The sequence below is a fragment of the Bos javanicus genome, chromosome 5 (genome assembly GCF_032452875.1).
Source record: "Bos javanicus breed banteng chromosome 5, ARS-OSU_banteng_1.0, whole genome shotgun sequence".
NCBI lineage: Eukaryota > Metazoa > Chordata > Mammalia > Artiodactyla > Bovidae > Bos > Bos javanicus.
The window spans coordinates 91768511-91781579 of NC_083872.1; the positions used below are offsets into that span (position 1 = coordinate 91768511).

General features: G+C 36.7%; 1 long non-coding RNA gene across 1 annotated transcript in view; it reads left to right on the forward strand.

Annotated features, from left to right (window-relative positions):
- Positions 1–6503, forward strand: part of LOC133248042 (uncharacterized) — a 276384-nt gene extending 269881 nt beyond the window's left edge. The window contains exon 5 of the long non-coding RNA XR_009736602.1: positions 6178–6503. This is a non-coding gene — a long non-coding RNA (uncharacterized LOC133248042). The remainder of the gene's footprint in view (positions 1–6177) is intronic.
- Positions 6504–13069: the final 6566 nt, after the last annotated feature.

Consider the following 13069-nt stretch of genomic DNA (forward strand, 5'->3'; position numbering starts at 1 on the left):
TCTAAAAATTAATTCTTATTTCTAAAATATAATGGATATGCATTGAAATGAGGTTTAACACTAATATCCAGTGTGTAATTTTGTCAATAAACTTTCTCATTTTAGTAAATTCATACAATGCTATTTGATTCTGGTTTCCACTCAGAACATTCATTCTTGAACCACATTTTCAACTTAAACTGTTGTTTTAATCTCAGCAAGATTTTTTCAATGCACGCTCTGGTTTACCACTGTTATTCCAAGAATCACAATGACTCAGGTCTGCTTGAGTGTGAGACTTTTCATATACTTTTTCAGCAGACTATTAGGCATACTGAAAATGAGCTCAGAAAAGTAAGATTTTGAAGTGACTTCAGCAACCTAGGGAACTTTCCTTAGTCTCAATTTCTTCATCTCTGAAATGGGATTAGCAGTACATTAGGAATACTATTATAATAGTAATGTACAATCATGTTGTTATGAGAATTAAATCCGATCATCTCTGTAAAGCACTTTAGCATCATGACTAGCATGTGATACCTCTATACATGGTCATTGTAGTTATTAAAAGGAGCTGTGAAAACGTGTCTATTGTTTTAGCCATAGTTCATAGTTTAGGAGATGATGAACATGACCAAAAGCTGTATTTAACCCAAATGACATGACAGATTCTCACTTAATTCATTTCTTGAATAGGTTTTTATTGTTCACATACCATGTACTGGAATCAGTACATGAATCCTGCCCTCATCAGGCACATATTTAAGGGGATAGATAGGTACTAAACACATAGTGTTGTTATCTATTCGCTAAGTCATGTCCAGCTCTTACCAGGCTCCTCTGTCCATGGAATTTTCCAAGCAAGAATGCTGGAGTGGGTTGCCATTTCCATCTGCAAGGGATCCTCCCCACCGAGAGACTGAACCTACATCTTTAATTCTTTAAGATACAAGCAACATGGTATTAAAATAGGCATGATTATTATTTACTTTACAAATAAATACTTTATTACAATTCTCTTAACAAAATATAAGATTGGTTCCATCATAAACAGTATGGAAAGGACTATAAGGTTAGAGTGTAGGACACTGATACTGCAGTGTCCTACAGACATTTTAAAGAATCTTGTTCTGATTCTTGCTAATGAAGTATACTTTATGGATGGTGTTTAATGACCCAGAAATAGCAGGATTAAAAATATATATATATTATACATATATATATATGTATAATACATATATATATATATAATATATATATATTTATCTATATATTGGGCTTCCCTGTGGCTCAGCTGGTAAAGAATCTACCTGCAATGCGGGAGACCTGGGTTTGATCCCTGGGTTGGGAAGATCCTCTGGAGAAGGGAAAGGCTCCCCACTCAAGTATTCTGGCCTGGAGAAGTCCACGGACTGTATAGTTCATGGGGTCGCAAAGAGTCGGACATGACTGAGTGACTGTCACTTTCGCTTTTCAGTGTGCTTTTCATTATTTAAGGTGAGCTGAACTGTGATCTGTTAGAAAAGGATATTTTGTTTTGCCTAAATGGTGGGGTTTGTACTAAGTGCAATGTAACTGTCATTTTCTACAGATTACCGCATATTGTTCTAACTTCTTTGTCTCTTATGACTGACCTTAATTTGGCATTGACTGCTTAAGCCACTTGCCTTACAAGAAGTCTGTGTGTGTATGTATGTGTTGGTGTGTGTGTGTGTGTTAGTTGCTCAGTTCTGTCTGACTCTTTGCCACCCCATTGACTGTAACCTGCCTAGCTCCTCTGCCCATTGAATTCTCCTGGCGAGAATACTGGAGTAGGTTGCCATTCCCTTCTCCAGGGGATCTTCCCAAGCCAGGGATTGAGCCTGAGTCTCTGCATTATGGGCAATTTCTTTATCCTCTGAGCCACCAGAGTCTGAGGAATTAGTAAATAAACACCTAAATGGACTAAGGGGGTAGCTTTTTTTAAGGAAGTCCTTTTGAAATTCAAATAATCACCCCCTAATGTGTAAGGGTTTTTCACTGGGAAGCTTGCTCTTGTGCTAGCTGTACTCTGCTGCATGTGGTAAGAAAATTTCTTCAAAAGATAATGTGAATACATGTTTTAAAGTATACTGCATGGTTTGAAGAAAATAGTATGTAGAGGGAAAAATAATAAAATCTGAAGAAGTGAACCCAGGGACTTTAATAATGCTGAAGGATTTTTAATGAGATGTCAATTTATAGCATGTCAGTTTAACAAGAGGGAGAACAAGTCTTTGGGGGAAAAGAAAAAAATCAAATTGACTTAAACAAGAAGAAAGAGCACGAGGTTCCCCAACAGGGTGAGTTGAATATTTTTTAAAAATCAAGTAAAAGCAAGAAGGTAGGATTTCCTAAGGTATTCTTGAGTCTCTTTTCTTAATAACTTTGCCTCTCCTCTCCCAAGGGGGCTGCACCTTATACACTCATATTAAATGTCAAGTGTTACAACAAACGGTGATGCTCTTTCATTACTCTCGTCACCGATTTCTGCTGAGCATATAGAAGGCTTCTCTGATTAGAAATCATTGACAGAGAAGCTCAACGGGGTTTCTTTTGAACAGAGTAGTTGAAGTAGTTGAAGACTTGTATGCATCACATTATAACTCCTAATAGTTGCCAAGCAGAAAAAATATCCTCTTCTGTAACTTAAAAATATATTTGGTCATGTATTCAAATATAACATATATTCAGATTCTGAGTGATCAGACTAAAATCTCTTTCTATTAATATTGCATTTAATATTTAAACCCATTGGAACTTGAGTAGAATTTGTATCCTATTGTTGTATGAAAATTGTGTAAATCTTAATTATGTTGACTTGGTTCATAGTGCTTTTCAGGCCTACTATATTCTACTTTTCTGTATGTTCATTCTATTAATTTTTGAGAGTTTGATGTTGAAACTCTAACTAAAGATCTCAATTGATCTACTTAAAAAATAATTGTAATATATAATGGAACTATATGTAACTTTGTTCTGTATTTTCCAAGTCTCCTGTAAATGTGTTATCATATTTACATAATTAAAAAAATGTTAAAAGTATTAACTCATATGCTTACAGGATCAAATGTCCTTTCTGGTTATCTTTGGAGGTGCCATTTCTTTCATGTCACTTTAGAAGAATCACAGCATCATAATATCTCACAACTGGAAGGGCATCCAACTCTGTTTTGCTTTGCCCAAGTTAGTGGCAGAGCTCCTGTTAGAACTAAGTCTACCACATCCATCTCCCATGATCTTTCTGCAGTAATGCTACTCCATGTCCAAGGATACTTAATTTTAAAACAAATATCCTCCAATGGAGATATAGACTATCATTTATTTTATTATTTTCTTAATGGATGCAAGGATTGAAGTTTTTTTGGCTCTGCCTTTTACCAGCTGTGAAACTTAATCAAGTTTTTAAGCTTCAGTTGGCCTTAGTTTTTCTCACCAAAATGATCAAGAAATTAGATTAATTTTTAAGGTCTCTTCAAATATCCAGCTTATGATTTTTTAAAAGTTGAGGATAATTGCTTTACAATGTCGTGTTGGTTTCTGCCATACAACAATGTGAATCTTCCGTAATTATATATCTTTCTTGAGTCTCCACCCCACTCCTTTCCCACCCCTCTAGATTGTCACAGAGTGCCAGGCTGGGCTCTTTGTGTTATATAGCAGCTTCCTACTGGCTACCTATTTTACACATGATAATGTATATATATCAGTGCTACTTTCTCAATTTGTCCCATCCTCTCCTTCCTCCTCTATGTCCATAAGTCTGTTCTCTATGTCTGTATTTCCATTCCTTTCCTGAAGATAGGTTCATCAGTATTATTCTTCTAGATTCCATATATATATATATATATATATATATATATATATGTATATGTAAGTAAGTAAAAGCCGCTCAGTTGTGTCCAACTCTTTGCGAACCCATGGACTATACAGTCCATGGCATTCTCTAGGCCGGAATTCTCTAGGCCAGAATTCTGGAGTGGGTTGCCATTCCCTTATCCAGGGGGATCTTCCCAGCCCAGGGATTGAACCCAGGTCTCCTGCATTGCAGGCATATTCTTTACCAGCTAAGCCACAAGGGAAACTGCAATAACATTCAGACCAGATGCTGATTTTATGCTATGCTTTCCACTACCAAACATTTCACAACAAATATGCTGCAGTCCATGGGGTCGTGAAGAGGTGACTGAACAACATGGATTTATCAGATTTATCAGACATTAGTGTGTGATGAAGAAGTCAGTCTTCATAACTCACAGAGTGGGTCAAATCTCTAAAGCCAAAACGATCCATAGTGATTCCTTTGGGCAAAAACCCTGGACGTTTATAGATGTTCAGTGTCTTTGGGGACAGTTAGGATAGCCTGTTCTACCTATTTGCCAACATGTGACCAGTCTTTTCTCTCCTGTTCAGTAGCATTAGGATTTCTCCTGCTACCTGAGTGTCACTAACACCCTATTGCCCAGTTGACATCACGGCAGTGGGAGGGGGAAAGTTTGTAATTCAACTGCATTAAGGAACTGGATTGAGTTGGTCCCCAGGCTCTAGTGTGTGCATACTTCGCTTCTTATTCTCTGACATTTATTTTTAATATGTGAATCTTGACTGTAATTCTGAGTCTGTGGTCTTCTTCCCCGCCCCCAGCCAACATGTGTAAGTGCTATCAGAAAAGGAGAGGCATGATTTTTGTCTTTGAGAACCCCAAGCCTAAATTATTACAGTTTGTAGAGAAGTACGATGTTGTGGTTTAACTCTTTTCATCAAAAGAAGGACATTGACAACATTCAATCCCATAAAGGAGGGAAAGCCATCAAGTTCTGATATTTGGTGAGGACAGGGAGCAGACAAAGGGGAGTGAAATTTTAGGGAAAAATAATATGTTTTTTTTTTTAACATTTAAAAAGATTTATTTTATTAAAGTACAGTTGATTTAGGGGAAAATAATGTTGAAAAAGTGATTGCCTAAGTAGGCAAGTACTATCCAAACATTTGTAGTGCTAGTTGATTTCTCCATTCTTATAAATGAAGAACCAGGTTCAAGGAAGTTAAGTAATTTATCCCAAGTCACATAATTAGTGATTAGCAGCAGATCCAGGTTTTAAATTCATGTCCACGTAATTTCACAAGATGTTATTTTCTGATTCTTTATCCACATCCCTTGATGCCAGATTTATTTTGAATATAAGAATTTAGAAGGCAATACAGTGCAAATATCATGTGTTATATAAACAGTCCCAGCAAGGTCTAAGGCTCCCTGTAATCAAAACAGATTCATATGCTGGCAGAAAAGCATGAATATTCACCTACGGTGGGATAAGTGAAGTCTATAAATAGCCTCATACGAGTTCAGGTCAGATTTTGCAGCCAAATAATTCAGGTCAGTTCAGTTTTATGGCCAAAAAAACTGGGCTTTAGAACTTTCTGAATATCACAGCTGGGGACTTAAGGATTGTGGACTTGATTACCAGCCTGCCTGAGTCTATTGAGGGAGTTCTGAGTGGGCCCTGGGTTTTCTGATTGAGGAAATAGTCTCTATGTCAGGCTTCTGAGCAGTCCCGTCAGAACTGGTGGTCAGCGATCAGAGTCAGGGGCTGTGACTGTCTCTGTAGGGGGTGCCAGACCCAGGCAGCCAAATCCAAGGGCCAGACAGTGTGCAATACCAGGGGGAACCTCTGTTGGCCATGTTTTTGCTGCCCCTTGAGCCTTTTTCCAGGTGGCTCAGTGGTACAGAATTTGCCTCCCAACCCAGGAGACTTTGGTTTGACCCTAAGTTTGATCCCTTTGGGGATCCCTGGAAGATCCCCTGGAGAAAGAAATGGCAACTCCTTCCAGTATTCTTGCCTGGGGAACCCCGTGGACAGAGGAGCCTAGTGGGCTATAGCCATGGGGTCTCAAAGAGTCAGACATGACTGAGCACGCATGCATGAAACTTTTTCATGTCAGAAGTTTCTAGAGTGAACTTTTTCAGTGATATCACATATTCTATATTTGGGAAGTCATTGAAAAATAGAGGACTTGTTCTGTATAGATTCATATTGCAGTCAAATTCAATGAAGCATAGATTATTTGAAAAGTGATGGATATCCATCATTAATGAGCTAAAGCTGTGTTATGGTAAGGTTATTTGAAAATAAAGGCAGATGAGAACTGGAACTGACAGCGTTTTTTTTTTCTCCACAGGTCAGGCTACTGAGACAGGGAAAAGCTAACATGTACCTGAAATCTTTCAAAAACTCGTATATAATCATTTTTTCCACATAGTATTTAAAATAGAACTGGCTTTGTTGTTGTTATGTAGCCCTTCTTGGTTCCACATCTTAACATGAGATAATCATTAATAATTTCAAAATTGTGATTGAATATGAAGTTACTGTTATGAGAACATTAAGAATTCATGCCATGCCAGTAGTCAACATTGCGGATGTACATTGTGTTGTATCCAAAATAAATTTGACCTTGGTACTCCACATGCATTAATCACTTTCTTCTGGGCACAATAGCGGAACACTAACTGGATATGAATAATGGATACCAAAATTTGAGATTAATTTTTAGCATACTAGTCTTTGTATGAACACAAAATGAGGTTAAATTAGGATTCTGGTTGTCTCTCAACTGTTCAAATTGCCAGATATTTTAAATTTATTAGGCTTGGAGATTTTCCCCCTGCCATTAACTGAGTAACTGCTACAATAAAGACAGACAGTGTCCTGTAGATGTAATGTCCTTCCCTAATCTCTATAATCAAATTCATATTGACCAGGTGAGATGATAAAAACTGCACTGGATTCCAACAAAGCACCAAGGATAAAACAGTACATCCATAGAATGATAGGTGAGAGTAAATTTCTATAGATAAGAACCATCAAAGACGTATCTAACCTGATTATAAAGTTTTAAAATCAAATTAAGCTTTTCCCATAAATTGACTAAGAAGTATTAATGTATGTACTGGAAGTATTAATGTATATACTGTTAGTACTATCTTCTGGCTGAAAAAAGGTCTCTAACTTAAAAACTAGAAACCAAGACACTGGTCTTTACCTATTATGTTCTAAGACTTAGAACATACTTTGATTTAATTTAATCTTAGATGTACTCAAGATTAGTAAATTAATTTTGTTTAATAAACCTGAATAGTCCCAAATATAGAATCTAAACTACCTCAAAGTGAAAGTCGCTCAGTCATGTCGGACTCTTTGCAACCCTGTGGACTATACAGTCCATGGAATTCTCTAGGCCAGAATACTGGAGTGAATAGCCTTTCCCTTCTCCAGGGGATCTTCCCAACCCAGGGATCAAACCCAGGTCTCTCAAATTGCAGGTGGATTCTTTACCAGCTGAGCCACCAAGGAAGTCCAAGAATACCAACTGAGCTATGAGAGAAGCCCAAATGTTCTATAAATTATATCCAGCAGTTTTTTCATCTGCCTGAAAATTGTAGAATGAGGTAGTGTTCTTTACTCAGTCGTGTCCGACTCTTTGCCACTTCCTGGACTGTAGCATGTCCGACTCTGCCACTTCCTGGACTGTAGCCTGCCAGGCTCTTCTGTCCACAGAATTCTCCAGGCAAGAATACTGGAGTGGGTAGCCATTCCCTTCTCCAGGGGATCTTCCCAACCTAGGGGTTGAACCTGGGTCTCCTTCCTTGAAGGCATATTCTTTACTGTCTTTACTAACCCTAACTCTAACCCTAACCCTAACCAGGGAAGTCGTGGCAAAGAGAGATGAGTATAAATAAATGAATAAAAACCAAAGAGCTAAGTCTGTTTCTGTGGCTGAGAACTAATGCATCCATATTTCTTTTGCATTTGGAATAATATTCAGCAGTTCAGTTATTATTGGGGCACAACTTTTACTACTGAGGAGAAGTTTGATTATGCAGACACATTCAAAGGATGTTTACACATAAATAGATTTTGTTCCTTTAGTATCTTTTAGTATCTATTTTTAAAATCTTAAAGTTCTTTTTGGCTGCATCTTCATTCTTTATGGGGGTTATTTCTGCTAAAATAAAATCATCTTGAGATAAATCTTCAATAATAAATAAATAAGCAACTAAATATTGTATTTTGCTTTTAAATTAGAGCCTAGAGATAGCTAAGAATTATTTTTTAATTAGGGGATGTTTCAGTTTTCTCAAATACATTTAATCCTGGAGGAAGAGTATTCTCTGAGGATGGCTTCAGTATGGTGCTGTAAGCTAGTGTTTATGCAAGTCGAAATAGAAATTGTTTTTTCTTAATCATTGTGGAAAGAGAGTAGTATGTGTTCCAGTGTTGCTTTTAAATTTGGGACTACACATCATGATTTTTATGACACGCGTTAAATTCCATGTAGTAAGTTGAATATTGATATTTCCTAATTTGATTATTCAAAAATAAGAAAGAATGTAGTACCTGAAAACATTTCTGGTGAACACATTGTTCTTTCCTGGAAGGGAATAGTTGTGGTAAGGGTATTTTATTGGTATCATTAGCAGATGAAACACAATTATAATCCTTTCTTTGAGATGATACGCTATACAGAATGGGAAATTAATGTAGCAGCAGAGGCTGAGCTATCAAGAATAACTGATATATGGCTGTTTTATTTACTTTTATTAAAATGTAGTTGATATACCATCTTATGCTAGTTTCAGGTGTACTACAGAGTGATTTGTTATTTGCATACATTATGAAAGGAACACCATGATAAGGATAGTACTCATCTGTCCCTGGACAAAATTATTACAGTATTATTGCCCATATTCCTTATGCTGGATATTACATCTCCACGGCTTAATCTTCTTCACCTACTTCACATACCCCTTCCCAAATCCCCCTACCTGTGGTAGCTTCCTGTTTATTCTCTGAGCCTATGTCTGTTTTCATTTTGTTTTGTTCGTTAGAGTCCATGTTTAAGTAAAATCATATGGTATTTGTCTTTTTCTGTCTGACTTATTTATCATAATACCCTCTAGTACTAATGCGTTCTAACTACCTTGCATTTTTACTCCTCCCTCCAATATTTTTTGACGTCATCTTTTTGTTTTGCGTGAATATAGATGATTTTACTACATTTGCTTTTTAACTTTCTAGTTTTCAAAGTGGTTGATTACTACAGTTATTATATATTTGCCTTACATGTGACATTTTTCCTCTTACAATTTTCATATTTCTAGTTGTGGCTTTTTGTTTTCCACTTCAAGGAGTCCCTTTAACATTTCTTTGTAAAGCTGGTTTAGTGGTGTTGAGAGTATTTTTTAGCTTTTGTTCCTCTGTAAAACTCATGATCTCTCCTTCAAATCTGAATGATAAGCTTTCTGGGTAGAGTGTTTTTGCTTCTACATTTTTTCCTTCCATCAACTTGCATATACTGTGCCACTCTCTTCTGACCTGCAAAGTTTCAGCTGAAAAGTCATCTGATAGTCCTGTGGGAGTTCCCTGTATGTAACTGGTTGCTTATCTCTTGCTGCTTTTGAGATCCTATCTTTATATTTAATGTTTGCTATTTTAATTTTAATGTGTCTTGGTGTGGACCTCTTTGGATTCACCTTGTTAAGGACTCTCTGTGCTTCTTGGACTTGGATGTCTGTTTCCTTCCCCAGGTTAGGGAAATTTGCAGCTATTTATTTCTTCAAACAAGTTCTTTGACACTTTTCTCTCTCTTCTTCTTCTGACATCCATATAATGCAAATGTTATTATGCTTGATATTGCCCCAGAAGTCTCATAAACTATCCTCATTTTAAAAATTATTTTTTCTTTTTTCTGTTCAGCTCTGTTCAGACAGAGATTTCCATTTACTCTGTCTTCCAGACCACTGATAATTTCCTCTGTATCATTAGTAATCTACTGTTGATCCCTTCTAGTGTATCATTTATTTCAGTTATTTTATTATTCAGCTCAGTTTAGTTCTTCTTTATATTTTCTATCTCTGTTGCAATTCTCACTGTGTATATCCATTCTTCTCCTAAGTTCCCTAATCATCTTTAGGATGGTTGCCTTGAAACCTTTATTAGGTAGGTTGCATATCTTTACTTCATTTAACTTTTCTTCTCAAGTTTTGTTTTGTTCCACCATTTACAACATATTCTTCTCTCTCCAAATTTTGTCTAATTCTCTGTGATTATGTGTCTGTATTAGGTAGATTGGTTACATGTCCTGAGTTTGTTGTCTCCTTTTATAGACGGTAGCCTATGGGGCTCAACAGTATGCTCCCCTCTGGTCACCAGAGCCCATATATGGGCTGTATGCACCCCTCTCTTATGGTGGAACTGACTATTGTGGACATGCTAATAGGTGGGGCTGGCCCCTGGCCAGGTTGGCTATGATGCTGTGCCTCATGTGGTGAGTGCAGGCCTACTGGAAGGCAGGGTAGGTTCCCACATGGTTGGCTGTATGTCCTGGGCTGGTGCTGGCTCACTGGAAGGTGGGAGATCACCTGCTAAAAAATAGGATAAAGTACTCTCTAGATCCATCCAGATGAAGCCAAATTACTACAGTCCATGAGGGTAAGCAAACTGGTGTTTGCCAGAGTGGACCATCCACAGTTCTGTCAGGGGAACCAAAGAATCAAAAAAATCTTTATTCAATGTAAGCTTCTCTGTTACCTGAGCTTAAATAAAAGAATTGTCTGTGTTCAAGTAGAAAGAGATCTGAGGTTGGTAAGATTCAGGGAAGTATTCCTTGGGTCATTAAATTGAAAAAATAAATGGGCTCAGTTGTGACAATCATGCCATGGGTAAATACATTCCAGGATCTAGTCTCATTCCCAGTTATAACTGTCAAACCCAGATCCTTATAATTGAATGCTAAGAAGGTTGTAGCATGATTTAAATTACATAGAATTTAAGGTACTTTCTGAGTTTTTTTCTTTTGACTGCCCCACATGGCTTGCAGGATCTCAGTTTCCTGCCCAGGGATCAAACCTGTGCCCTCTGCAGTGGAAGTGTGCAGTCTTAACCACTGGACAGTTTGCTTTCCAATGTTCCTATTCAACTAACAGGGTGAGCCTCATATATACTCAAACACATTTATTTTTTCAACCAATACATACTTTTTAAACACAAACTGTGTGTTAAGTTCTATTCTAATAACAGTTCCAACCCTCATGGATCTTACATGAGCCATGGGGGAAAGGTCAGATAAATAAAAAAAGAAGTACATATATAGTATATCAAATTCTATGAAGGAAATTCATAAGGAATATAAAGCAATTCTATGAAGGAATATAAAGTAAGTTCTGTGAAGGGATATAAAGCAGTATGGAGGACAGGCAATATACATAGGCATGGTGGGGGTAGAATTTTATATGAAGTGGCCAAGAAGGATCTCTTTCATGGAGTAACCCCTGTGGCTATCTGGGGGAAGGGCAGTCAGTTAGCAGGGACAAGTGTAAGAGTCCCAGGATAGGGGCATATTTTTAATGTCTGAAAGCAAAGACCAGTGTGGCATATTGAAAACTGGGGAAGAATAGAGAGTATGAGTTCAGAGAGATAATAGAAAGCCAGATTATGTGGATCATTGTAAGGATTTAGGAAGATGTTTTGAATGATTTGGGAAACCACTGGAGGACTTTGGGAAAATGAGTGACCTCATCTAATTTGTGTTTCAGAATGATCAATTGTATATGCATGAAAAGCCTACCACTAATATCATATTTAATTATGAAGACTAAATGCTGTGCACCTAAGCTCAAGAACAAGGCAAAGATGTCTGCTGTAGTTATTTCTATTTAACATTAAACTGGAAGGCCACACTAAGACAGTAAGTCAAGAAAAAGAAATAGAAGGCTCAAGACTGGAAAAAAAAGACCAAATTATTTATTTTCTGATGACTTTTTTTTAAATGGAGAAAATCCTAAGGAATCTAACAACTAGTTTACTAGGTCAATATATATAAATATATTATGTTTTTATATACTGGCAACAGAGAATTGGAAAGTGAAATAAAATATAATTTTTTTTTATTTGCTATTATTTTCTCCCATTCTGAAGGCTGTCTTTTCACCTTGCTAATAGTTTCCTTTGATGTGCAGAAGCTTTTAAGTTTAATTAGGTCCCATTTGTTTATTTTTGCTTTTATTTCCAATATTCTGGGAGGTGGGTCATAGAGGATCCTGCTGTGATGTATGTCAGAGAGTGTTTTGCCTATGTTCTCCTCTAGGAGTTTTATAGTTTCTGGTCTTACGTTGAGATCTTTAATCCATTTTGAGTTTATTTTTGTATATGGTGTTAGAAAGTGTTCTAGTTTCATTCTTTTACAAGTGGTTGACCAGATTTCCCAGCACCACTTGTTAAAGAGATTGTCTTTAATCCATTGTATATTCTTGCCTCCTTTGTCAAAGATAAGGTGTCCATATGTGCGTGGATTTATCTCTGGGCTTTCTATTTTGTTCCATTGATCTATATTTCTGTCTTTGTGCCAGTACCATACTGTCTTGATAACTGTGGCTTTGTAGTAGAGCCTGAAGTCAGGTAGGTTGATTCCTCCAGTTCCATTTTTCTTTCTCAGGATCGCTTTGGCTATTCGAGGTTTTTTGTATTTCCATACATATTGTGAAATTATTTGTTCTAGCTCTGTGAAGAATACTGTTGGTAGCTTGATAGGGATTGCATTGAATCTATAAATTGCTTTGGGTAGTATACTCATTTTCACTATATTGATTCTTCCAATCCATGAACATGGTATATTTCTCCATCTATTAGTGTCCTCTTTGATTTCTTTCACCAGTGTTTTATAGTTTTCTATATATAGGTCTTTAGTTTCTTTAGGTAGATATATTCCTAAGTATTTTATTCTTTCCGTTGCAATGGTGAATGGAATTGTTTCCTTAATTTCTCTTTCTGTTTTCTCATTATTAGTGTATAGGAATGCAAGGGATTTCTGTGTGTTGATTTTATATCCTGCAACTTTACTATAATCATTGATTAGTTCTAGTAATTTTCTGGTGGAGTCTTTAGGGTTTTCTATGTAGAGGATCATGTCATCTGCAAATAGAGTTTTACTTCTTCTTTTCCAGTTTGGATTCCTTTTATTTCTTTTTCTGCTCTGATTGCTGTGGCCAAAACTTCCAAAACTATGTTGAATA